Source organism: Ursus americanus, chromosome 7 (genome assembly GCF_024610735.1).
Source record: "Ursus americanus isolate L20-20 chromosome 7, mUrsAme1.1.p, whole genome shotgun sequence".
Taxonomy (NCBI): Eukaryota; Metazoa; Chordata; class Mammalia; order Carnivora; family Ursidae; genus Ursus; species Ursus americanus.
Window position 1 is genome coordinate 20,541,548 of NC_142133.1, and position 26,466 is coordinate 20,568,013.

A 26,466-nucleotide genomic window follows, 5' to 3' on the forward strand; every position below is an offset into this window, starting at 1 on the left:
TTCATAGAAAAATAGATGTTTTGCTCTTATTTCAGTGAAACCAGGTCTTAAAGTAATTTCTGAACCCCAGGAAACATATAACTTCCATGAAAACCGAAACAAACATAAGAAAAGAGCTGCATAAAATGTGTTCTTTGAACTATTGCTTATAGTCAATCATGAGGCTTTTTGTTGAAGGTTTCCAGGTCCTACCTATGTATCATAAGCCACAGAAATGAAACTGGAAATTCACAAAAGGAGGAGAATATTCTTTCCACAGATCAGACCAATCTCAGACTGTGTCACAAGAGTTCTGGGACTCTGTCTTCACTCTCTGTGAACTCTCATTCATTCCATTGGACACAGAAAGATCTGATGGAAGAACATTTGAATCCAAAATGGATGAAGGTGAAACCAAACTCAGACCTGAGGAAAAACAAATCAGAATTTGACAATCTTCAAGAGTATAAGAATACTGACAGATAACTGAAACGAGGAAAGCCAAATGGTTTTCAAATACATCTGCAATTCTAAATTCCCATACATATACGGAAATATTTTAATAAAACTTCAAAAAATCCTAGCTATAAACAAAATCCAAAAACAACTCTGAGACAATTAATTAGAGGAGTACCATAAAGATATATAAAGCATACAGATACAACTTAAGGATTCTAGAAAATAGAGCTCATGTAAAGTCAACTTTGATTTTACGATCGTTTCACTTTGAAATTTATCTTCTTTCTTATATTACTTTGAGATACAGATATCATCATATACATTTTGACACATATTAAAAGGTAGGTTAGTTGATAGTAGCTATTCATGAGTCCTGTGATTTAATTGAAGAGTAATTAAGCTGGGAATACTGATATTAGTATATTTATTAGTGCACACTCACTCATTCTTTCTTTTTCCCTCCATATCTTTAAATAACTCTAAACACCGTACACTTTATTTTTTATTATTATGTTCAATTAGCCAGGATATACTGCATCATTAGTTTTTGATGTAGTGTTCAGCAATTCATTAGTTGCGTATAACACTCAGTGCTCATCCCCACACATGCCCTTCTTAATACCCATCCCCCCACCCCCTCGCTCTTATAACCCTCAGTTTGGTTCCTGGAGTTTAGAGTCTCTCACGGTTTGTTTCCCTCTCTGATTTCTTCCCATTCAGTTTTCCCTCCCTTTCCCTGTGGTCCACCGTGCTATTCCTTATGTTCCACATATGAGCGAAACCATATGATAATTGTCTTTCTCTGCTTGACTTATTTCACTTAGCATAATCCTCTCCAGTTCCATCCATGTCAGTGTAAATGGTGAGTATTCATCCTTTCTGATGGCTAAGTAATATTTCATATTCTCTTTCCATGGCACCCGCCTCATGTGTATTGTCCATTAACACTGTATAAGAGAAAGTAGGATTAGGTGAATTTTTTAGCTGCCAATCTGATTTTCCGCTATTCTGAACAGTCTTGAAGCAATACATCTCATAGGCATGGAACTACTTAGCTTACCAATCCTGCCTTTGGCTAATAGGCCACTCCCTGGTGCATTGTGTAGACAGGGAAGTAGATTACATGTCATTGGCGATTCTACTTTATGGAAATCTTCTGTCCGTAATCATTTCCCTCAAATACAGGTGGAGGCATAGCAGGCAGTTAGAGATTCATGGACCATCTTTTAGATTTGAAATATAAGTTTTGGCCTCAACACCATAATTGGAGCTTAGCAGATCATACCACTTCTCTGGGGTTTCCTAGGCTCATTTGTTAGAAGAGGTTGTTGGTTTACCCGGTCTCACAGATCTTCTTCACTACAGTATTCTATGCCAGATGCTAATGAGCTAGAAGGAATTGTTAGTAAGTTATTGTCCCTCAAAACATTGTAATTAGAGTGCTATGTCATGGGCTGTAAAACACTTGGGGCTTTATAAAGAAGAAGTATTCCAGTAGTGCAAAGTAGTTCTGTGGTCATAAAAATTTTATTATCATTATAAAAATGGAAGTGCTGGTTTATAGAGAATTGATATAAATCCTAATGTTAAAACAAAAATGAATCTTGAAATAAGAATATTTCAGTGATACAAAAATTTATTACTTGTTTACTTATTATTCTACCAAAAGTATCTCTCATTTTGACCATGGGTACAACATTATTCCATAACCATAAAGACAGGGCCTACCATATTCCAGGTAATGTGAGAGAAACTGGGAATTCAAAAATGAATGAGTTTTTTTCCCTACAGAAAATACTCAGAGTTAACTCAGAGCTAACCCATAAGCTAATAAACATAAAATACATTGTGTATGCTGATTCAGGTAAGCATAGAGTCTTATTGAAAGCATGCAAGAGCAGAAAATAGCACAATCTCAGGAGAAATTGGTGAAGTTCAAGAAAGTCTTCTTGTAAGAAGTGGTAAAAAGTTGAATTCTGAATAACAAGCAAGATTCTGATCCATAGTTTTTTCTATTTTCCAGATCTGTGTGTTTACTTCCATTCATTTTGGGGAAAATTGCATACATATGGGAGAATTCTCCATTCACTTGATAATAATTACTATGAAAAGAACTCTAGAGTGCAGTTTATGAGCTCACTGAAGTCACAGATAACGGGGAGGGGAGGATAGAATGTAAAATAAAGGAAAGTAGAACATGTTAGTAATGAAAGAGTTAGAGCTAGATCAGTAAATTCCAGTATATATATATATATATATATATATATATATATATATATATATATATATATATATATATATATATATACAGTCATGTACTAGGAGATTTCTGTGATTACTGGAGATGCCTGAAGCCATATTGGATTAAACAAAGAAGGATTCCCTGTAGAAGCAAAGTAGAGGATAATAGAAAGGGGAATGTGTGTGCAAATGCCCCTCCCATAGTGAGATGATGCCATATTACATGGTATAAGTTCCTATGAATTAATGACCCAGACTTTTTATACATAATGGTGTGAAATGTCTCAATAATTCATTATTTTGTGGGGAAAAAAAACAGACTATAAATTGGGTACAAAAGAAGATTTTATTCTCTATGGCATCTCAAAATGCCTGGTATTATCATCTTCATGGATAGAAGGGAAGAACTGGTATCAGTAGTTAAATCATACTTCTATGGATTCTTGTTTTATTGGCCTCTGACTCTGGCTATAACAGATGCATATTTTTTTGGAAGTAATTACTCAGATTTAACTATTGATGATTTGCTTGGAAATATTTGCTTATGTTTGCTTTTTTATTATTTCATTCCTTTAGTTAATAATTTTAACCTCCCTATATAAAAACTGGTATGAAAAATATAAAAATAACTTAGAAAATAAAGAACAAATGGTGGTAATAATAATGAAATGGTGTCCATGTGTTCCAGCTCTTCCCCCCCCCTACTTCCTGTGTTTAGGGAAGGGATTGCTAAGTAATCATTACTTCCTGAACACTGATAGAGTCTCTAAATACTCTTCAACGTAACAGTTTACCACCAGTTGATAATAACTGGTACAAAAGATCAAATTAATTTTTCTTGGCCAAGTTGGAGCTAAAAGGTATATACTAGAGAGGAAAATTCCCCTTTGCATTATAATTTTTTCCCAATGACTCTAGTTTAATTACCATAAAACAAATACTTCAAGGGGCTGTGTAATAGTTCTGATACGAGGCTTATCCTTAGCTTTTAGGGAACACCCAAGAAATATACATCTAGTTAGAGGGAGGCAATAACCCCCCTGGAGTAATTAGAAAAAACTAAGTGGTACAATGTATGGTACAGATTACTAAGTTTATATTGAGAAGGAATGGTCATTGCGCTAAATTGATCCAGAAGGGTATCAGAAAAACAGAGGTATGTTTGAGAAAGCCTTTAAATCTGAGAAATTTGTGAACGTGTTAAAACAAAGCCATATTCCAAAAATGAGGGGCAGCTCTGAAAAATGCTTTCACTAAAGAGTGGCAAAAACTGGTCTTCAGAAGCTTTCCAAGATTGCTATTCAAAGTTAGTATTCCAGTCACATTTGCAGAACCATAATGGAATGAGTCTCAAAGACTGAGTTAGAGATGTAAATCAGATATAAGATTCATATCTTTTAGGAAGAGTTTCTCATCAAGGCTGTACTGAATATTTTCCAAAAATGTCAAATTTCTATTTTTATGAAAAGGTACTAGCATTATACATTATCTAAAAAGTATGGTTAGGAGAATTTCAAGATCAAATTTATCAGACAATTTGCTTATTATTAAGGGAATTTATGCAGTGACTTCTTAATATGGAATACGATGAAGCTTAGTTTCTATTTTTGTTCAGATAACAGTAAAAAAAAATAAAAAAACCCAGTACAAATAGCAAATAATGGATAGAACTTATTGGTTAGAAACCCTAAAAGGCAGGTGGAGAATCAAAGGAAAGAGGAAAAAAATTACTATGTGTCTGGCATCTTGTCTGACACTTTAAATGTATAACCTTCCTTGAATTATATTTTATAGTAAGTGAAATTAAAATTCCCCAATGTTCTTAGTTATATAAAATCTACTCTTATTTTTTTAGACTCTGGATGAGGTATTTATAATTTTAAATGTAGCATCTCACAAAGTGTTGAACAAGATGTGACTCATGGGCAAAGTACCACCTCAGCCCCTAACGAAGAATAATTACTATCGCGGTTGCCAATGCCAGCATATAGGTAGTACTTGGCAGAGAGAAGCTCTAAAGAGAAGTCAAAAAAGATGGCAAACAGATAGCCCACTTAGGAAAGGTGTAAAGTTTGCTGATAATGGATCTATTGAAGATTACATAATATATTTGAAAAGTAGTAGTTTTTGGCATTAGCCACCCCTAATGTTGCATGCTAGCTTGACTATATACAGTTGTATTCGTTGGGTGAGCTAATTAAGCTTTCTGAATCTTAGTGAGTGTCCTTATTCATAAAATTCATAGCATAAAAATAATTATCAGTAACCTCAGAGAGTTAAGATGATAATTAAAGGAGATAATTATTATGAAGCTACTAGTATAGTGTTTGACATGTAAGTGGCTCTCACATTCATTACTCCTCCTTCTTTAAATGGTTTAATAGATGTTAAAGTAGTTTAACAGAAATATCATTATTTTTTAAGGTTGGATCCCTGAATTCTTATCCCTGATCAATCCGTGATTTGCTGTGTATCCAGTTTCATGCTGCATAAGGTAGGAGTACTAGCGCCCCCTTCTATATCTCAGTAGATCATTATGGGGATTAAAATTTTAAAATATTTAGTGGAGAAGTGCTTTGGAAGCATGGAGACCTGCACTGATATACAGAAATATAACAAAGTATTATTTGATTTTATAACATCCACTTTGTGATTTTGCCAGATTCATTTAATCAAATACAAAACAAGTTGGTCTTCATGCACTCTTTCTGTTCCTTAATCCTCAGGAGCACCTCCACACTTACATAGCTGGAATAGGTGATTCAGTTTTGTGGCCAAGACAAACCTTGCAAATAAAAGAAATAATTAGTTTTAAAATCATTGCAATTTCTTTCTTGTTTTTTTTTTTTTAGCATTGCAATTTCTTATAATTTGTTAACAATAAAGACCAAAGACCATGTCCCCCAAATCACCAGGTTATAATCCCATCTGGTAATCACCTATCATCCAGCAGAGCCAGTAGTAATTTGACACATTAAGTGCCCTGTATCCCCTCTTGCATCTATGGTAGACGTTAGTAGTTGATCATGGTACTCTTCTATACTGTGAATGCAGGCTCAGAAGACATTTAGGATGCACAATTGGCAGCAACTATCCAACAACTGCAATTTACACAGAAATTTTCACTTTATTTTTTAGACCATGGCTGAAACCATTGGGGGGCTTGATAAAATCTTAAGCAAGGTGTTTGAGGAGAGGGGATATCAAAAGAAAAATATTTAAAAGATCAATCAACACTTTGCCCCACCTCCTTCCTTGATCAATATTACTGAGCCAACTACATATGCTATATCACCACCCTTGGGAATATTGTTCAGGGAGAAATATCTGATTATCAGTGTGAAAGCAGTTTTGCTTAAATGATGTTGCTCCTGGAGAGGAGACAAATAAATTATACTTGGTGTCATTACAAACGAAACTGACAATGAAATATTGTAAAGATCTCACATCATTAGTCTTCGTACCTTTCAAACAAGATATCTCAAAAATTTCCTTGTCATTGCAGTTCAGCTTGAAAATACTTTTACAGGATACTATCTGTTTCTGCACTTTACCCCTCCAAGCTCCTTACTGGTGACCAGGGAGTACGGAAAGCTTCATGTGTCTTGAAATAGTCTTTTAAACAGCCAACATTCTGGTGAAAAGGGGAAATATTGGGCACATATAATTTCTGCATCTACTAAAATGCAAACACCTCCCAGAAAAATTATATCAAATAAAATCATCCATATACAACTATGAATGGAAAAACATTCCTTTGCCAGGAATATGGGGGAAGCAGGAGAGCTGGATCCAGACAGAGGGCAGTGGCGTAGACTCAGGGATGAAAACATGAAAAAGTAATAGGGGATATTAGTGACGAATGGGTGAAAGAAATATGTTGCCCAGTTAGATATGTTGTCTGTGTCTACGATTGCCCTAATTTATAATATCTCTAAAGAACATTTTGTCAAACAGATATGATAGTTATTATAAAAATTAAAATTAAGTTACAAATTTTAATGAGGGCCAAAGAAATTACACGAGGGTTATTTGCATCTGCCACAGACTGGGTTTTATATAACATTTAGGAAAAAGGGATGCCATGTGTACTCTAGTTTTATTCTTCCTTCTGTAATTAACCAAGGTTAATGTTAAATACATGTTGCTGGTATGAATCTCTATCATTAAAGTCATCTCTAGGAGTTGCAGAGCAAGGGAAAGGCCTGGTTTCTATTCATAAATGCAAGAACATAACAAAGCAGAGGAGTATTCAATGGAAAAACAATTCAGTCACTGTTCTAAGAAATGATTAGACATGGGGAGCACCACATAGTTTATCAGAAGAATATTTCTTGCAAAGTCTCAAACAGCAAGACAATGTACAATCTCAGGTTTAGAACAAGAAAAGTGCACAACAAAATTATTAACAAGAAGAATAAATTAGGGTTTTTAATTTTTCTAATACTTTATTCAGAGGGAACAACAAGGCTGGAACTGAAAATATAACTTAAAGTTGCTTTAGTACACATCTTGTTAGCTAATTTTTTTTGAAGTTTATTTATTTATTGAGAGAGAGAGTATGTGCAAGTGAGCAGAGGAAGGGGCAGAGGAAGAGGGACAGAGAGAATCCTCAAGCAGACTCACTAAGGGCTTGATGGGGGGGGGGGCTTGATGTGAGGCCCCATGTGGGGCTTGATCCCAAGACCCTGAGATTATGACCTGAGCTGAAATCAAGTCAGTTGCTTAACTGACAGAGCCACCCAGGCACCCCCACCTTGTTAGCTAATCTTTATCATCGACTTTCCCACAGGAATTGCATAGCTGATGTGTGTCATACCTAGTTCTAGCACGCTGATTAATGAAATTACAGTTTTGAACTTTATGCCATAAGCCCATCTTTTCACACATTAATTTGGAAAATAAATATTTAGAAAGTGGTGAATACATTTTTATTTTGTTATAATAACATACTGCCCCATCTTCTTTCAGCATTGAGAACTGAGGAGAAAAAGTGAAAATCATGTAGGATATAATTATATCCTAAAATGATAATCTTAGCTTGATGCCATATTCTCCTTGATCATAAGAAAATATTTTGCTACAGAATTTTATAGCCACAGAAATGTCTATCATACCTCTTAGCATCTGCTACCCTGTAGAAAAATTTAGAGAGGCAAGACTTGCTTAGCATTAGAAAATATATTAGTGTAATTCAGTATATTAGCAGATTAATATGAAAAACGGTATGATCATCAAAATAAATGCAGAAAATGTATAAAATTCAACATCCAGGTTAACAACAAACTCTCTCTCTCTCTCTCTTTTTTTTTTTTTTGTCATTTACTATATGCCACTCTTCTAAGCACTGCGATAAACCAATGGACAAAATAGAAAATTGAAAATTCCTAACCTCTAGGAGCTTACATTCTTGATAAAAAATGAAAATTAAAAAATAGAATTCTTAGGAATCTTTGAAGAGAGACTTCTCTAACCTACCTAAAATCTGTTTATGGAAAACCTACTGAAATTACAATAATTAAGTATAAATTCTGGGAGCATTTTCTTCAAATTCTGGAAAAAGATGATGACACCCACTAACACTATTCTATTCTGTACCATACAAGATGCTCAAGCCAGTCCAATAAAGCAAGAATAAGAAACAAAGCTATAAAAAAAATAGAAAAAGAATAAAAGCTGTCATTATTTACAGATGATATATATGTGTAGAAAATTCAGAAGAAACTATAGGTAAACAGCTAAAACTAACAGTTTGATGGGTACAAAAGTAATTTATGAAATTCAATTACATATCATATCAACAACAAACATTTAGAAAATGAAATTTCAAACATACAATTTAAAATTGCAGCAAAAAGGCAAAGTAACTAGAAATAAATCTAAATATGTTCAAGATATTATAGAGACAATTGTAATTTTTATTAAAATATGTAAGAGAAGATCTACATTGATGAAGATATATATTATTTTCAATTAATCAAAGGCTTAATACTCTAAATGTTTTAATTCATCCTAAATTAACCTATAGATTCAATGCTATTCCAGTAGGAATCTTAACATGCTTTTTGATGAATAGGTGAGAGGATTTCAGAAGAGGATTCTAAATTTGTATGGGAGAGAAAGAGCTAGAACCACCAAATATCCCTAAAGAATCAGAACTAGAAGGACTATTTGCCTTACTTAATGTTTAGACAAAAATAGATAAAGTGAATTAAAGAGGTCCAAGTAAAAGGTCCACATATATATTGACAGTCATATATGTAGATTTGCTATTGATGATCCACGGGGAAGAATAGACATGGACAGTTGATTATCTGTCTATTGATCTATCTATCCACACGTATCATATACATATATGTTTTATATATATGATTATGAAGCGTAAAATAGAACATTTATACAATGATCAATTTGACTAATTTAAAATAAAGAACTTTGTAAAATAAAAGAAGAAACTTAGGATCATGACAGATAACAAATGAAGGAAAATAAAGTAAGGATGAAAAGGCAAGCCATGAAATGGGGACTATAGTTGCAACATATATTATTGACCATTAATTAGTACCCAAAATGTGAAGAATTCTGATGAATCTTTAAGAAAAAACATAGGAAAATGGGCAAAAGAAATAAGAATACCACACGTTCTCAAGAATGCTAAGTACCTGAAACCCTGCTCATGGAAAAAGGCAAATAAATGGAAATGAAAATCACTAGTAACTCACCTCCATTGGAACTATTACCACAAATGTTTTAGAGTCAAATGATTTCATGGTCCTTTCTTCAAAAATTATTATATATCATTTGCATATATATGTATGTTTTTATGTGTAGTGAGTTGGTATCATACTTCCATATTGCTTTTAAACACTTTTTTTCTCTGATGGAGCACCTGAGTGGTTCAGTCAGTTAAGCATCTGCCTTCAGCTCAGGTTATGATCTCAGGGTCCTGGGATCGAGCCCTGAGTTGGGGCTTCTATGGGATCCAGCCCTGAGTCGGGCTTCTTTCACAGCAGGGAGTCTGCTTCTCCCTCTGCCTCTTCCCCTTCCTACCTACTCCTGCTCATTCCCTCTCTCTCTCAAATAAATAAACAAAATCTTTACAAAAATAAATAAAATTTCTCTGATAATTGTCCATCTTTAAATATATTGCATTTTGCATTATAGTTGTTAACAGTTGTACATTGCTACATCATAAGGATTTACCGTAATTTATTTATTTAACTAATTTTCTGTTGTTGGAAACATCCTATTGTTGCTTTCATCTTACATCAGTAGCTTGCAATTTATCCACTGAAGTCTATGCTAACTTAGCCTACTCCATGTGCAGCTGTAGAGGCTCATGCCAGTCTGGGGCTGTATTAACACATAACATCAAATATAGCTCAGTGGTGATTCATATGACAATGATAAAGGTCATAGAAGATTGGGTACCAGAAAGGTTAAAAATAACTGACACAACAACAGTCCTCACTGCAAACACAATTTATTTGGGAATAAATTCCTGATGGAATGAATATATATTGTTTTATTCCTGAGAAGATGATGATAGATGTTTATGACAAGTATGATGTTTACACACATCATTCATAGTTTTATCTATCACTTCCTTTGGCACATGGAATATCCATGTGCCCAAAAAAAGCAAGAGCAAGACAAATAGTCAGGGGGAGATGGAATGTAGTTTCAACTTTTTTGAGTAAGCAATACCCTGTGGACTTTATCTTGACATGTGAGAGAAAGAAGAGTGACAGTTTTGTTTTATGGAAAAATTGACAGCCTTCTTGGAGACGTACTAGATGCTGTTGACTATGGAAAGGCAAATTTACACTGGTTTGATCAGGGAGGGACTGGTGTGAGTATAAACAACTTTGGGTCAGTTTAATACATTTGCCTAAGTAGAATTGAGTCTCTTGTTGAACAAAACAGATGGTTTTGGGGGGCAGAAACATGGGACATACAAGTAAAGAGGTCAGCATTGAAATTCTTGTCATTTTAATGATGGTAGTTACTGCTCTTATATAATCCTCTAAAGTTTAGTTATCATAGTATGATCCTTGGTAGAGGTCTGAAATACCATTTTTTTCCAAAATACTTAGAGCAAATTGTGTTACAGGGATTCAGAATCCTTCAGATTTTGAAAGGAAATATAATGCATATACTGTGTATTACATAATATTTACAGTAGCATCTATGACCACACTCCATAATTAAACCTCGTAATATTGCCGCAGTGAAACATAAAAAGAGCTACACTAAGCGGGTAAAATAAGGACTACAAAGAACCTCACATCCTTCATTTCATCTTTGCCATCAAATGAATTTGCTGAATAATTATGTAGAATATTTTGGTTTATGGAGATTTTGGATTAGAATTATAGATAAAGCAGTGTAGATCAGCGTGCCGTGACATACCACATAGCACAACACAACACAGAGGAGTGTAAGATAATTTATATATACTGAATAATTATTAGATACAATAGTTGTACAAATCTCAAACACTCCCAGTCAGTTGAAAATATTTAGGTACCATTTGGAACTTATCATTATTCTACATATTGTACAGGACACATTGTAAAATGTCAGATATATTTGTCTGCCTGCTATTAAGTTGAAAGTGCCTATGCCTTTAATTTAAAGATAATAAATCTTTAAATGTACAAAGAAAATTTTTATTTCTGGCTTTACAAAAATAAATAAAACATGGGGAAAAGTTATAATGTGTATTTTCCACTTGTTTTCCATGCTCAGTTTCTGGTAAGTCAGAAAATACTCACAGGTACAAAACAACATAGTAGGAAACTAGTATACAAAAAAGTATGTTTTGCATAATTGAGATCAACATCCTCAGGTGGAGCTCTAGGGTATTAGTGGCCATAATCCTACGCCAGGTGCTATCTCTTTTTTGGATTAGACACTTAAAACTATTACAGAAGAGACCCAGATAATTTATAAAGTTGAGGTTTCCTAGGATGCCATTTGATACCATAAAATATAAGGGCATCACTTTCAGCTTCAAATCTTTTAAAACTTACCATTGAAAATTTCTTAGAAGGATGCAACTAAAACAATAATAATATAATGATAATAATAGTTGCTTAAAATTATTGTTAATCTCCTATGCATTAAACATTATTCTTCATTCTTATGATATTTAATTTAATGTTTTCAACATCTATACGCAGAAAATTATTAGTATCTAAATATTACATAGAAAGAGCCTTGCATAGAACAGTAGTGACCTTTACCCAAGGTCATACAGATAAAAAGGAATAAACCCAATTTGGAAAGAGGCTCTACGTGATCACAGAACCTGTGGTCTCAAACACTAGATTATTTGTCTCATTGCTAGAGAACTACTTAACCTTGGGTGCTCTTTAGTCAATACAAACTATCACCAAAGCTCATCAGAATTGCTCTAATTGCCCATTTTACTTCAATTACTAGCTTATCATGGCATTTTACATATGTTCATAACAGGGCTAAGGGAAAATTCAAAATTGTCCTGTAATCTCTTTGAGTTTGTTTAAATCAACAAAAGGAATAAACTTAAAAGAGGTAACTATTAGAGGTGTTCAGAATGAATATTAAAGCTGTTTAATAAACTTTTATTTCTAAAGTAATAAAACAGTAGGAGGGTGAGTGTGCTGGCTATTCACTGGGTAGATTGGACCTTCCAAAGTATTAAAGTAATAAAAAAAAAAAAAAAGATGGTGAAATAAGCAGCCTTGGCAAATATAAAGCAAATATCCCTTTCAAGATAGAAATAATCTAAAACAAGACAGCATGAAGAAAGAATAGAAACTGTGGGACTCCAAAATATGTGCTCTTCCTCTGTTAACTAATCCATGTAATGCTTTAACAGGTAAGTAAACATGAATCTCCCCAATTTGTAGTTAAGAAGACTGTGAGATTCTGTGAAATTAAGCCAATTGTTCAAACCTCCAGCTTACATCTGCTAAAGGCCAGAATCTCTAGGCAAATACCACAAGCTCAAGCAATGACTAAACTCATCCTTTGTGTGAACAGATAATATGGATTGGGTTTTCTCAGGGATTGAAATGAGTAACACAGTTTTGCACACACACAAAACCTAATTCCACAGTATCTCAGTGGGTGCTACCAATAGACCTGAATACATTTTTAGAATAATTTGTGTCACTGGCTTCTCACTGTTTTTCTTTTTTTAAATGATATTTAAGTGGAAATGAGTAAAATGACTTCAATAGCAAACTGCTAATTTGTGGTAAAACTGAGACCACAGGTCTTCCTATTTCCTGCCCAGAATTCTTCCCATTTGTTTGTATTTGGAGTGTGTTCTTTAGTTCTTGTCAATTCAGTCACCATATCTTCATCTTGCAAATTCTCTTCACAGACACAAGTGACTCCATTATTAGAGAAAACACAGTAATGTAACATTTTGCTTCTGCGCAAATATTCCAACCTAACTGTAAAGTATCTCCCCAAAATTTAAGTGCGGCTCTTACTGTCTTGATATGTATTGTTAATTTTTTTTTTTTAATTTTAAGTAAACTCTACACCACATGTGGGGCTCGAACTCATGACCCTGCAATCAGGAGTTGAACGCTGTACTGACTGAGGCAGCCAGGTGCCCCTGTTTTGTTAATTTAAAAGAAACTTTTCAGTTATTTCTGGTTGCCATTAGAAAAACAAATCCAAATACAATTTATATATTTTTTATGTTTCTGAAGGTAGATAAAAGAAGAAAAGCCCTATCAGTACAGATCTTTGCTAATGACTTGGAAGTCCTTTAATGATAGGAACACCCTAGGATGAGACTAAAACAATTTAGATTACTAAGAAGTATGAAATGCGTTGGAGTGACTGCCTGGCTCAGTCGGTAGAGTGTGCAGCTCTTAATCTCAGGGGTTGTAAATTCGAGCCCCACGTTGAATGTAGAGATTACTTAAAAATAAAATCTTTTTTTAAAAAAGTATGAAATGCATTAATAAATAAATAATGGAGAGTAACATAGAAAAGAAACTTTCGAGAGTTTAAAGATCATTTCATTAATTAATAAGATTTATATTTATTGAGATTCCCCCATGTCCAAACATGGAACTAGATACAGAAATGAGGACACCAGCTTCCATCCCTGTTTCAGTAACACTCTCAATCCTGTAGAAATTTTTTTATCAAATGCCTACTATGTGCTAGTATTCATGGAAGATGCTTTGTATATCATATACAAAAAAAAAAAGGTAAAACTAGAAACAGCCGTACTTTGATCACCAAGTATGTCAAAACCTGTGATTTAAGGAATAAAAAATAAATGGTAGTTTTCAGAAAGCCACTGAGTGTTTACCATGCCAGTGTTTACATGTCCCCTTGTGATGGCAACAGAGAATGTGCTGAAAAGCAAGTCCAGATGAACAAGAAAAGTCTGATAGAGGCAAGGTCTGAGCAGCAGGGATAGAGACAGGATTTGAAGAAAAGGTGGAAATCCGTGACTTTTGCAGCCGAGAGTCACCTAAGGTAAACAGGAATAAATTATTACCTTATGTCAACGAAAGTCAGGCAGTGTCCTGGATATAGGAATACAAGGGAGGAAAAAGGCAAGATTATTACCATGAAATATAAAAGGGTTTTAGGAATTACTCTGTCATCTTCACTATTTAAATATATCCCTTGGGTATGTGCAAACCTTGGGACAAATAAGGTTACCAGAAGAAAGCAAGAGTTGAACATGATTATAATCCTAGCTAGGAAGACATGAAAGCATACCCAGTTATCTCATGTTAGGTATGTAGAATAAAATCTGAAGTCAGTAATGAACTGTTTTACTACATTTCTAAGTGTTATCACAAATTACAAGTCCTGGGGCGCCTGGGTGGTGCAGTCTTTAAGCGTCTGCCTTTGGCTCAGGGCGTGATCCCAGCGTTCTGGGATCGAGCCCCACATCAGGCTCCTCCACTAGGAGCCTGCTTCTTCCTCTCCTGCTCCCCCTGCTTGTGTTCCCTCTCTCGCTGGCTATCTCTGTTAAATAAATAAAATCTTTAAAAAATAAATAAATAAACAAATTACAAGTCCTGAAGTTAATTATTTGGACTCTGGAATAAATTAGGTCCAATTCAAGCCATGACAGAGCCATTAAGGAGCAATGGAATATAGGAAGTTATATACTTCTATGAGCCTGACCTTCTAATTTGGAATATTGGGATAACAATAGTGCTTACCTCATTGGATTGTTATGAATATTAATGGAGGAAGCTCAGATAAAATGCAGAATGATATTAAGCTGGTAGTAAAGATTTAATAAACATAAGTTATTACTGAAATTTATATTAATCAATACTTGATAATGGTTATAAAGTTGGGTTGGATTTTCTTTAACAAGACTCTAGATCTACAGAATAAATCAACAAACAATAGTAGAATTACTGGCTTATTTTAAACAGTGACTTAGAATTATTCCCTTAGGGAACTGTCTACAATATAACTCATGACCCTATTTATACTTATCAGCTTATTTAAAAAGTTTCACTGCATACTGAAAATAGCAGTGGCCCTAAATGCTGATATACCTGAATTGGATCCCTAATCTCTCACTACCTTATTGACTTTGATTTAATTTCTTAGATCTTCAGTTTCATCATTTCTAAAATGACGATTATAATAATCACTACGTCAGGGACACATGGGTGGTTCAGTGGGTTGAGCATCTGCCTCTTGGTTTCATCTCAGGTCATGATCTCCTGGGTCATGAGATTGAGCCCCATGTCTGGCTCTATACTCAGTGGGGAGTCTGCCTGAAGATTCTCTCCCCCTGCTCTTCTCTCCACTTCATGCTCTCTCTCGTGCTCTTTCTCTCTCAAATAAACAAATAAATCTTTAAAAAAAAAAAGCCATCCCTACTTCATAGAGTTGTTGTGAGGATTATGCTGGTTTAAATAAATTAATTTTTTAAACATTTAGAATAGTGGGACATAGTAAGTGTTATGTAAGTGGTTGTCAAGTAAATTATGCCAAACTCTGTGCTTATGTAGTTTTTACTCAATAGAATAGCAAAAGCAGAGAGGATAGACAGAGAAAAGCAAAGAGAATACAGAGAGAGAGAAAGAGAAAGAGAGAGACACACACACACGGAGGGAGAGAAAGAACTAAGAACCAAGAGAATTGCAATTCAGGAATTAGGATGTTAAGTTTTTATCAATGCAATCAATATCTCCAGATTCCTCTTCCTGTGTTTATCAGTTAAGAGGTTACACCATTAAAATTATGTAGTTTAGAGATAATGCTATTTTCTTCTACTTTGCTAGGTAGACAGAATTCGGCTATGAAATTCATTTTATTACACTCCGTCAGTTCTTGAGCACAATACTCAAGACGATATGAAATAGGACCATAGAATTCACCAGGTCTTCTACAAGATCACATAGAATTCAAACACTAGAAGAATGACAAAAACTGGTGTTGCAGAGACAACTATTTCCAATATAATTGTGTATCTGGCTTACATAGGTAAAAATACATTTTTTGGACTCTGTCTACCTTTAATTTTAGAGATTTGTGATTTTCTTTAAGTAACTTGGAAGTTCACGTAATAATCATTGAAAAATGTTAGCATTTTCTTCCTCCTCACTTACCTTCATGACCTAATTTAAATTCAAAAATTACTGAGGCATGCAAGAGAAGTCATTATTTTGCATATGGGACTAGAAAATGAAATAGTAATATCCCCGTTGTATGAGAAAATAAAATAAATCCAAGTTGCTTTGCATTTATAAAGCAGCAATGAGCTAAAAATCTCACAGCCAGATCCACTTAGACACGTTTCTGCAAAAAATTTTAAACCACAGATTTTGGTAAGAAGTCACTTTGGGAAATACTTTTATCTTTCCCAACTTTTTTTCAACAAAGTCACTTTGCCTATCCCCTTCCCCCTTCAGTCTCATTCTTTTTATTCATATGACAAATCCTAACATGACTTACCGACTTTTCAATCCTCCCCTGATAGCAAGAGTTTGGACAAGTTTATCATGTTAGACTTATACCCCATGATTCTTTACACATTAAACAAGGAACGTATCAGTGGTTGCTTAAGAGGAAGAATATAATTTTGCATTGGAATTTAGCAGAGATACTCTATTCAAAAGCTTTTCAACAATGAACAAAAAGTAGGGTTTGAAATACAAATAACTTGCATCCAAATGATGTCATGAAACAATTTTCTGGCCCAAATCTACCCTGGGTTTATTACAGAAAACAAAAATAGCTTACTAATTCTCCTGTTTTAGTCTACATTTCCATCAAATTGGAAAGAAAAGCAAAACAAGAAACAGTAGCAACCTGTGTTTAATGGATATAGGGTCATGAGGATTTTTGCGCTCTCACAGGACATTGCATTCATCAGCTTTGTAACATCTACGGAAACTCTGAAAGGTATCAGGGCATGCGTTTGGTGTATATTACTCTCTTCTCCAAGATCTTGCTAAACTGCTACCCATGCTATTAACTGCCATTGAGTGATTGAAGCATTCCCTTGGTATCCATAAATTAATGCGATCACTTCTCTATATAAACATAACACTATTAAACCAAAATAACCAGTCGTGTCACTTTTCATGGTTGAATTTAGTTGGGTTGGACAATTCTTGTTCTCTTATGTGGACTTATTTTTAGTTAAAAGCATACATATTTGAGATAACACATTGCACCAAATGATCTCATGGTCTGCAGCTAAGAAACAGAATGGAACCCACAGAAAAATCATACCCTGATATTAATTTTGTTTATATAATATTGAATCCAGGACAGGTAGAAAAATGCCTCAGAAGTTACAGGACACTGTGGTAAATTATATCCCAGTATTGCTTTTTATTTTATATAGAGAGTTGGCTGGGCCTGAAAATTAAACTGACATAAAACAGATTAATAGGAGAAAACATACACATTTGTACAAGTTACATGTGATATGGGAACCCTCACAAGGAATAAAGACCCAAAGAACTGCCAAAACTTACATGCTATTATATTAAGTTGTATACAGAGAGACAAGGGTGAAAATGTAACTAAACTATATAGGGAGGCAAAAGAATTATTATTTTAACAAGGTCTGCTTGTACAGAATTCTCTTGGCTTTGACTCTCCATCAAGGAATGCTTCTTTTCTCCTAAAAAAGGGAGGGCATCTTTCACATGAGAGTTTCAATCTGTTTTTATAATGCTGTTTTGTAATGTATTTAGCTCAAAATAATCCTATGCCAAAGTGGTATATTTTGGGGTGATATATTTTGCTACTTTTCATATCTTAGGATTCTATAAAAATAAAGAAGGCAAGGCCATGTTCCCAACAAATCTCTCCCAGAATCCTAATGAAAAAGATATTAACACTCTGACAAGACACACACAAAACTATGTCATGTAAGTAGAGCTATTGATTCACATATGTATTAACAATTTTCATCATTATCTTATATTACGAGTACATTACCATCTACAAGTTTTGGTTGTTTATAGACAACACTAATATGTACCACACAGATCCAGTAACTAAACGGGTCGTGTGTGTGTGTGTGTGTGTGTGTGTGTGTACATATGTATGTATGAAATTTTCTGGGATTTCTTTTCCAGACCTCAGACATAGTAAGTTGCTCCCATAAGAATTGGTATTTTTTTTCAATTTTATAGCATGTTTCATATTATATCGTAACCAAGTGTGCACTTGAGACTTCTGTCAAAAATGTGGGTTTGTGGGAGAGACAGTTAATTGTCCAAAACCATAGCTGCATTGACTATTTGTTTCTGTTCTGGATGCACAATATCTATTGTAAACAGAATAAAATACCATTCTTTATTTGCATTTGCATTTATTTATTCTAACACTGAGAAGAGCAATTGTATCTTCTCTTTCAAATTTTGAATACTTTCAGTCTTCAGTAACTTCACTAGCAGGAATTTGGTAAAAGATCAAATTGAAAATGAAGCTTCACAAAGAATTCAGCTTTGAAAATTTTTCTAAGTCCTTAATAGGCTCTTAAAGTTGTTCAAAATGACCATCAGGTCATATAAAAATATTGTCAGGTTTTACCCCTGAATATCTTGGGCAGGGGCTTGTTGGCTATTCTCTTTTATACAGTAGTTGGTGCTACTAGGGAACCCTGTGGGTATTTACCAAGCATTATTTTGAGATAACAAATATATAAGGAAACACCATAGCAGGCAAGATTTATAATCTTACCATGTGCTCATCCTAAATCAGAGTTTTTTGAATAGCACAATGAAACTGTTACTTGATTGCAATACTAATGAAAACATAGTGAAGCATGTTTTAGGTGTCAATGCTCAAATTATAAAATAAAGTATTTTTATTTTATAATAAACTTTTTCTATGATTTATTATTTTAAAAATCCAGTTGTTATAATAATCATTCCTTAATAACTATGATGCTGTTTAGGTCCTTGCTGCTCAGAGTCTGGTCTATGGTCTGGCGAGCTTTCCCAGCACCACCTGAGAGTTCATTAAAACTGTAGAGTTTCAAGTCTTACCCTAGACCTACTGAATAAGAATCTGAATTTTTAACATAATCTTCTGTTGATACAAACGCACATTTGAAGTTTTAGAGGCACTGATGTAAACCATCACGAAGGATAATTTTCTGGATTCTATTAGTTTGAAACTACCTAAGACCATGAGGCTTAAAATATAATACTAAATATTAAATTATTCAATCATAACACACTAAGAGAACGAATGTTTATTGCCTACTGCTGTAGCATTTTTGACCGCCAAATCATAATTACCTTAATAGCCTCCTCTTAAGAGTCGAATAATTTTATCCATAGCTTTCTTTGGATCACATTTCCTAACTATTTTGCATTTTAGTTATCTATGTACAAGCCTTATTTGCTAAACAGTACTTTGAAGTACTTGAATATAGGGGTTTGTTTTATACTTCATAGGACCTGAAAACAGTAGACTCTCTGACATTCAGAATTTATAATTAATATTGTAGATCCCTGATTTATTGGAAAGACAAATATTAGCTTATTTGTTATGTTGGGATATATATTTTAGACATTATATATAACTTTTAATATCATTTGGTAAGTTATATATAGTATATTAAGTGCTCATAAATACTTGCTAAATACATATTAATATCACAGTTTTAGTAATCCCATTCATACATTTAATAAAAATATATTTATTAATTATCTACTCTATGCCAAGTTATATTCAGTGTGCTTGGGAAACAGTGCAAGACAGCCCAAAGCTCCTTTTCATGGAGCTTACATTTTATTTTATTTTTTTAAGATTTTATTTATTTGGCAGAGAGGGAGAGTGAGCACAAGCAGGGAGACCAGCAAAGGGAGAAGAAGAGGGAGAAGCAGGCTCCCCACTGAGCAGAGAGCACAACACGGGGCTCCATCCCAGGACCCCGGGATCATGACCTGAGTCAAAGGCAGATGCTTAACCAACTGAGCCACCCAGGCACCCCCTGGAGCTTAGATTTTAGTGGGAAACAGAAAAACAAAAACTATATATAGTAAATCATATGGTAGTATTTGCTCTGGAGAAAAATAAAGCAGCAAGGGTGATAGAGGATGCAGAGAAAATGGGAAAAGGTAGGGGCGAAATGTTGCTCCTTCAAACTTTATAGGGACCAGAATCTAGGCATGAAATTTAACCTTAGATGCTTGAGATTTTTAAGAAGATTGATCTAAATGGGGATAAAGGACATAAACTGATTAGTCTTGATGGTCTCAATGCAGATAATGATGGCAAACCTATGAGTTTTGGAGGGTCGGCAAAGAGAATAGAATCTTGGCAGGATGACAGAGTTCTGGCACCCTGTTTTTCTTCTTGGTGATGGTGATAGGGAGGCTGGGGATGGGCTAGCTTGTCTGGAGCACATAGATTTCTTGAGTTCCAACTTGAATTCCAATTTCTAAAAACATTGTCTTTTCTGTATCTTATTTGAACCTCACTTTAAAACATGAATCAGATATCATTATCCTTAATTTGTATTGAAGAAACCAAAGACAGAAGTTTAATTAACTTAGCTGTGGTTGCTTACACGCATTTGCTAAACCAAGGCAAGGTTCAGACTACACTTTCTACATTGAAATAAAATCTATGTTACCCACCTAGAATGTGGCCCCAAACCTACCACTAATTCATATCAATGAAGCATAGAAAATGTAAGAAATACTTTCTGCTGCTGTAGTCCATGAGCCAATATCTTTCCAGGACTGCCCTCCAGGTTTTTCAAGTCCATTGGTTAGAAAACCATAGTGATTCACCATCTGCACTCTCAGAAGCTTTTCTGGGTTTTGAAACCCAAATCCATTTTATTAGGAATATAAAGCAAAGAGGCAATGATGAATTACAACAGAAATCCATTGTCAGAAAGGAACTTCAAGTTATCTGGAGTGTACAAAATGGCATATCCCATATATATCTACACCCTCATGGTATAAACAAGTCATGATTTCTTCTCACTTGTTTAGCTCTAAGGCAGCCAGGCCAAGAGAGGTGTTAAGCAGAAGTGACAGGGAGGCTAACAGTGTCACAAAGGAAGCATCTCACCTCAACATTTCTAAACAGAGCACTCATCCCAGAGAACACTAGCTTTGTTACATGAGGTAGAAGAAATCTTGACCTCCTTGTACCTCTGCTCACATATCAAACATTTAAAATAGCCCAAAGCGATGAGAGCCCCAGAAAATTCTTGAAACTGATATACTGAATGGCACATCTACCTCTTTCATATTCTCCAGATAAAGTGCTCTGTCTCTGCCATCTTTAGCACCGCATGGTGAGAGCTGGGGGCTGGGGGTGGAGGAAATGGGGAGTGTAGTGTTGTACACAAGTACATATCTTGTGTAGTGTTTCTGATGACTCAGGAGCAATGAGTGCCTGCCTTGCCTACAAATAGTTTAACTGCACAAAGTAAAAGGGAATGTGGGCTGTCAGTGCTGGACATTGCTGAACAGCAACTGATTATCTGACTCTCCAGCTCCCACTCCTATTGAAATCACTCTCAGCTGGGGAGCCATGGGATTACTAGTCTCTTGAGACCTTCAGTATTCTTCTACAAACAATGTGTAAGGGCCAGGTTATATTTAAATAACAATTTAACTCCCCCTATTATTCCCAGTGTTTTTATTTATAATCCAATCTGTCATAATCATTTGTACTCCACCTTTTATTTCATTGGAAAATGCTTTGGGGATCCAGAGAGGAAAAAAAAAATCATGATCTGTGTAAACTGCATTTTAAAGATGTATAGTTATATAGCTTGAAAACAGTTAAGATTTTTGCAAGACCTCTTACAAGAATTAGTACAAGAAACAGCTGCTTTGATTTCTGCCAGGCCTTTAGAGTAAGATTATCTTATCTGTTTGTCTGTCTATCTATCCATCTGTCATCATCTAATTATATCATGGAATTGATAAAGAAAGGAAAAGAACTAAAATTTCTGAGGAAATACTGAATGCTAGGCATTTTTGCCTGCAACAACATATTATGTATTGACTCAGCAAACCTATGTAGTGGGATTACTCCAATTTCGTAGAACTTGTTTTAGATTATTTGTCTGACAAACACTAGAACTGCTATCTGATTTCAAGACTTTCTGATTCAAATGTTTGTGTCCCTTGCTCCATATGATGATGTTGCAGGGCCAGGAATTTGAGAGAAATCTAGACTTAGGTAGAGAAGTAATTTTATTTTTCAGTTGGCAGTCCCTCCAGGAAGAGGTTATCACTTCTTATCATTCTACATCAGACATTAGAAGACAAATAGGTTATAACAGAGTAAAACAGAAGATTTCTGGCTGTGGTCAAGATGGCATTTGAGCCAAATGAACTCATTATTGGCCCCTCATATCTTTCCCCTTGGTTTCTGTGCTTTATCAAATCTTAGAGAGTATAAGACAGACTGTATTTTTGTGTCCTTTGCTCTACACTTTTACTTCTTCTACATGATAATATAAATGATACAAGGATTAATTTATTTTGCTTCAATTTTTTAAGAGATATGACTCTGGTGATTTAAAAGCTGATAGGATCATAAAACTGAAATCAAAACAGTGCCTTCAGGTCTTGGGTTTTCTCTTTTTTTCAAATTTATTGAGGTATGATTGATGAATAGAAATTGTATAAATTTAGCTTGTACAACATGATTTTTTAAGGTACAGAACATAACGATTTAATATATATGCATGTATTGTGAAATAGTTACCACAATCAAGTTAATTAACACTGACATCACTTCACATAATTATTTGTGTGTGTGTGTGTATGTGTGTGTGTGTGTGTGTGTGTGTGGTGAGAACTTAGGAAATTTCAACTGTACAATACAGAATTGTTAACTATAATCACCATGCTGTATGTTAGATCTCCAGAACTTATTCTTCTTATAAATTAAAGTTTATATCCTTTGACCAACATCTCCCCATTTCCTCCACCCCCAGCCCCTGACAACTATTATTCTTTTAATTCTGTTTATTCAACCTCTAGTATCATTATCAACTCCACAACTTTTTCTTTTCAGAGTTAAGAATTTGAAGGTCAGTGCTGCCTTATTGCACAGGATAAAAATTTAATAAATGAACAAATTGTGCTTGTTCATTACAGATGTTACCAATAAAATGTTGCTAAAATTAGAGTTTGGGAAATTATCTTCTTTAAGATTGGAGTCATTGAGAAAGGATGTGAGCACAATGTAGCCATGAATACATTTTATTAAAAGGTTGATTAATACAGCCACAAATTAAATTATATGTTATAAGATTCGGAAATTGAAAGAGACATTAGAGATTACATAATCCATCATTTACTTAAAAGGCAAATGAAACCCAGGCCACTTGTGAGATTCACCCAATATCGTGTTTATACAAGAGGTGACATCTGGCCCACAGCTTCTGAATTCTACTCCAACATCTCTTAAAACAATGATTTTCTTCCCTCTCCCTGACCCCATTTTCTCGACTCACAGATATAACAACAAAAAAAAAAAAAAACAAATTTTAATTTTGTTTTTACTCTTACCATTATAGATCTAAAAATAGATTGAGGTGGCAAAGTGACTTACAGTCAAGGCTCAACATGCCTTGATTTTCAATGAATTTTGAAGACATCCCACAGTCAGACACCTGCAGGCAATCAACCACACATTTTACCTGCTGTACTTCACCATGGCAGTTTCTGGCATGCATACAAGTGTAGCAGTCATCCATTGTGGTGGGCATCAAAGAACACCTCAGTGGGACAAGTGACTCAGGAAAGGTTGGGCCACCCTTGCCTCTCAACTTTGCTATGTCAGACATAACGGATTTTCATCAGGATCCACAAACTGATGTTCACTCATTTCCTGACCTTTGCTAACTGACTCAGATCGTCACTACCAAGCTGGGACAAGAAAGTTAAACCCCAAATTCTTTAATCCAGCCTTGACACAAAGCCTGATTTGTCCAGCCCTGAAACACTGCCTGACGTAATGTTGATTATTGGTGAAATTTAGTCATTTATAAATTATCTGGGAATGTCCTGTGCCTGTTATTTTATTAATACCAATTTTAAAATAATTTTTATGTTGATAGGAGTTAGTTATGTAAATACATTGACCTTTTGTCATATTTTAAAGGATTTTCCTTCTAGATTTTGGGGAAGATTATTATTGATAGACAAAAATTTTATTTCATGCAGTCAAATCTATCATGTCTCCTTTATGCTTTATGACATACTTAGCCTTTCCCTACTAAGATTACACAAACACTGTAACCCCTTCTTGAATTTACTGTTAGAAGTACTTTTTTTGGCTTGCTAAAAGGAATTTATACTTCTCAGGAGGTGATTTAATCTTTAGTTATATATATTTAGGCATTATTACCACATGGCCTTAAATTATATATGGCTAACCCTTTATAATCCATCCATAATATCTAGCAAATAATAATCATCTGTGTGGAAAATGGCTTTAAAACTAATACCACTCTATAAATCCTTAGATGTAACCTGTGGTTGCTGTTTATACCATGTGTTGGCACTTACTTCCAGGTAGCCATCCACACTTCATGGCAAATTTGCACAAACATTTGATTGTGTTATAATGGAAAGAAATTAAGCTCTCTGCCAAGGATCTTGGGTCTGTCTCAAGTCTACCATCAACACTGTGAAATTTTGGGTGTGACTTTGACATCTGAGCATTATATTGTATTAGCTAATTAATTCAATAGGGGTTTAGTGATTATTTGGGCATTTACTACACTAGACTCATGGGAATGTGCATACGTTAAAACAAAATTGTACACTTGAGAAACATGGTGAAGCCTGTAAAATAATCATTTGCATCAAAGTTTGATGAGACCTATATGAGAGGTATAATCCAGAAGCTGAGGGAACACAAATGAGGAGTACTTAGACAGTGAGAGGTTTCCTTACCTCTCCAGGAAACCTTTCCAGATGAGCTCATGCCTTGGCCGAGTACTCCAAAAGGCTAGAGACAGTCTCTTGAAGAGTAACGGGCTAAGGAAGCGCTAGCCAACATCCTGTTCTAAGAAATAACAAACTGTTTTAAAATTGCAAATAAATTCCTTTGCCTAGAGAGGAGGTACACAGTGTGTGAAGAGGCTGAAGAACTTTGGAGGTTTTTATGTGACAGGTTAGATAATTTGAACTCCAAATACAACAGAGAGTTACAAAGATTTTTAGCTGCCAAGTCACATGATCAGAAGGACAGAATAAAGTCATTTTTAAAAACACAGCTATGAGATATTAGTGTCTTAGTCACCAAATTTTGAAATGTTGAAAAGCATGCAAGAAAAAAAAGACTGACTCTAGAAAAATAAGAAATCCACAATATAAATAGCAATGTTTTAATAATTAGATACAAACAAAAGGCTTCTGAAATTATTGTGCAAATCCTAAAGTACTTATGGAAAAAATAAGCAAGCAAGAATATTCAAGAAAATGCTGAAAAATGTCACAATAATTTTAAAAATATGGTACAGATGCACGAATACATATGTAAATCAAAGGAATAGAAGAGCACGACTTTGAATAATCCAAATGCAATGGAAATTTTGTATATAAGAAAGGAAATATCTCAAATTAGTGGAGTTATGGACTTGTGAATAAATGATTTGGAGTCAACTGGGTAGAGAATTTAGATTTCTATCTCAAGACATGTATAAACTCTAAATTAACAAAAAATTTACATGTAAAAAATAAAACCATGCATGTGCTTGAGGAAAATGAGTGAAATTTGCAGTAGGGAAAGATGTTCTAGTTATGATCCCAAACCTAAAAACCATAATAATAATGAATTGTAGGCTGACAAAAATCAACCCTAAAAAACACATCTGCATGGCAAAAACTATCACTACAGTCAAAATAAGAAACTTTGAAACTTTGGAAAATGTTCATGTCAAAAAAATTTATATCCATATATATACAGATTTTTGGGAATTCAGTGAGAAAAAGACCAGTAGCTCATTCAATAACTAAACATAGTAGACCTAGTTCACAGAAAAAGATGCAAATGGCCCTTCAGCAGATAAAAAGATGTTTAACTTGACTCCAAATAAGAGAAATGCAGAAATCCAAAAGGTTGACCACACAGTCTGTTGATAGGACAATGGAAGAAAGGTGCTCTCATTAAGTGCTGTCAAGAATGTGAAGATGAGCTTGCATTCCCACCAACAGTGTAAGAGGGTTCCCTTTTCTCTGCATCCTCACCAACATCTATCATTTCCTGACTTGTTAATTTTAGCCATTCTGACTGGTGTGAAGTGGTATCTCATTTTGGTTTTGATTTGTA

General features: G+C 34.5%; 1 long non-coding RNA gene across 1 annotated transcript in view; it reads left to right on the plus strand.

The window, feature by feature from the left end:
- LOC123786109 (uncharacterized) overlaps positions 1-26,466 on the plus strand; it is an 866,733-nt gene that overhangs the window by 606,920 nt on the left and 233,347 nt on the right. Inside the window, exon 4 of the long non-coding RNA XR_006777893.2 lies at positions 5,104-5,173. This is a non-coding gene — a long non-coding RNA (uncharacterized LOC123786109). The remainder of the gene's footprint in view (positions 1-5,103; positions 5,174-26,466) is intronic.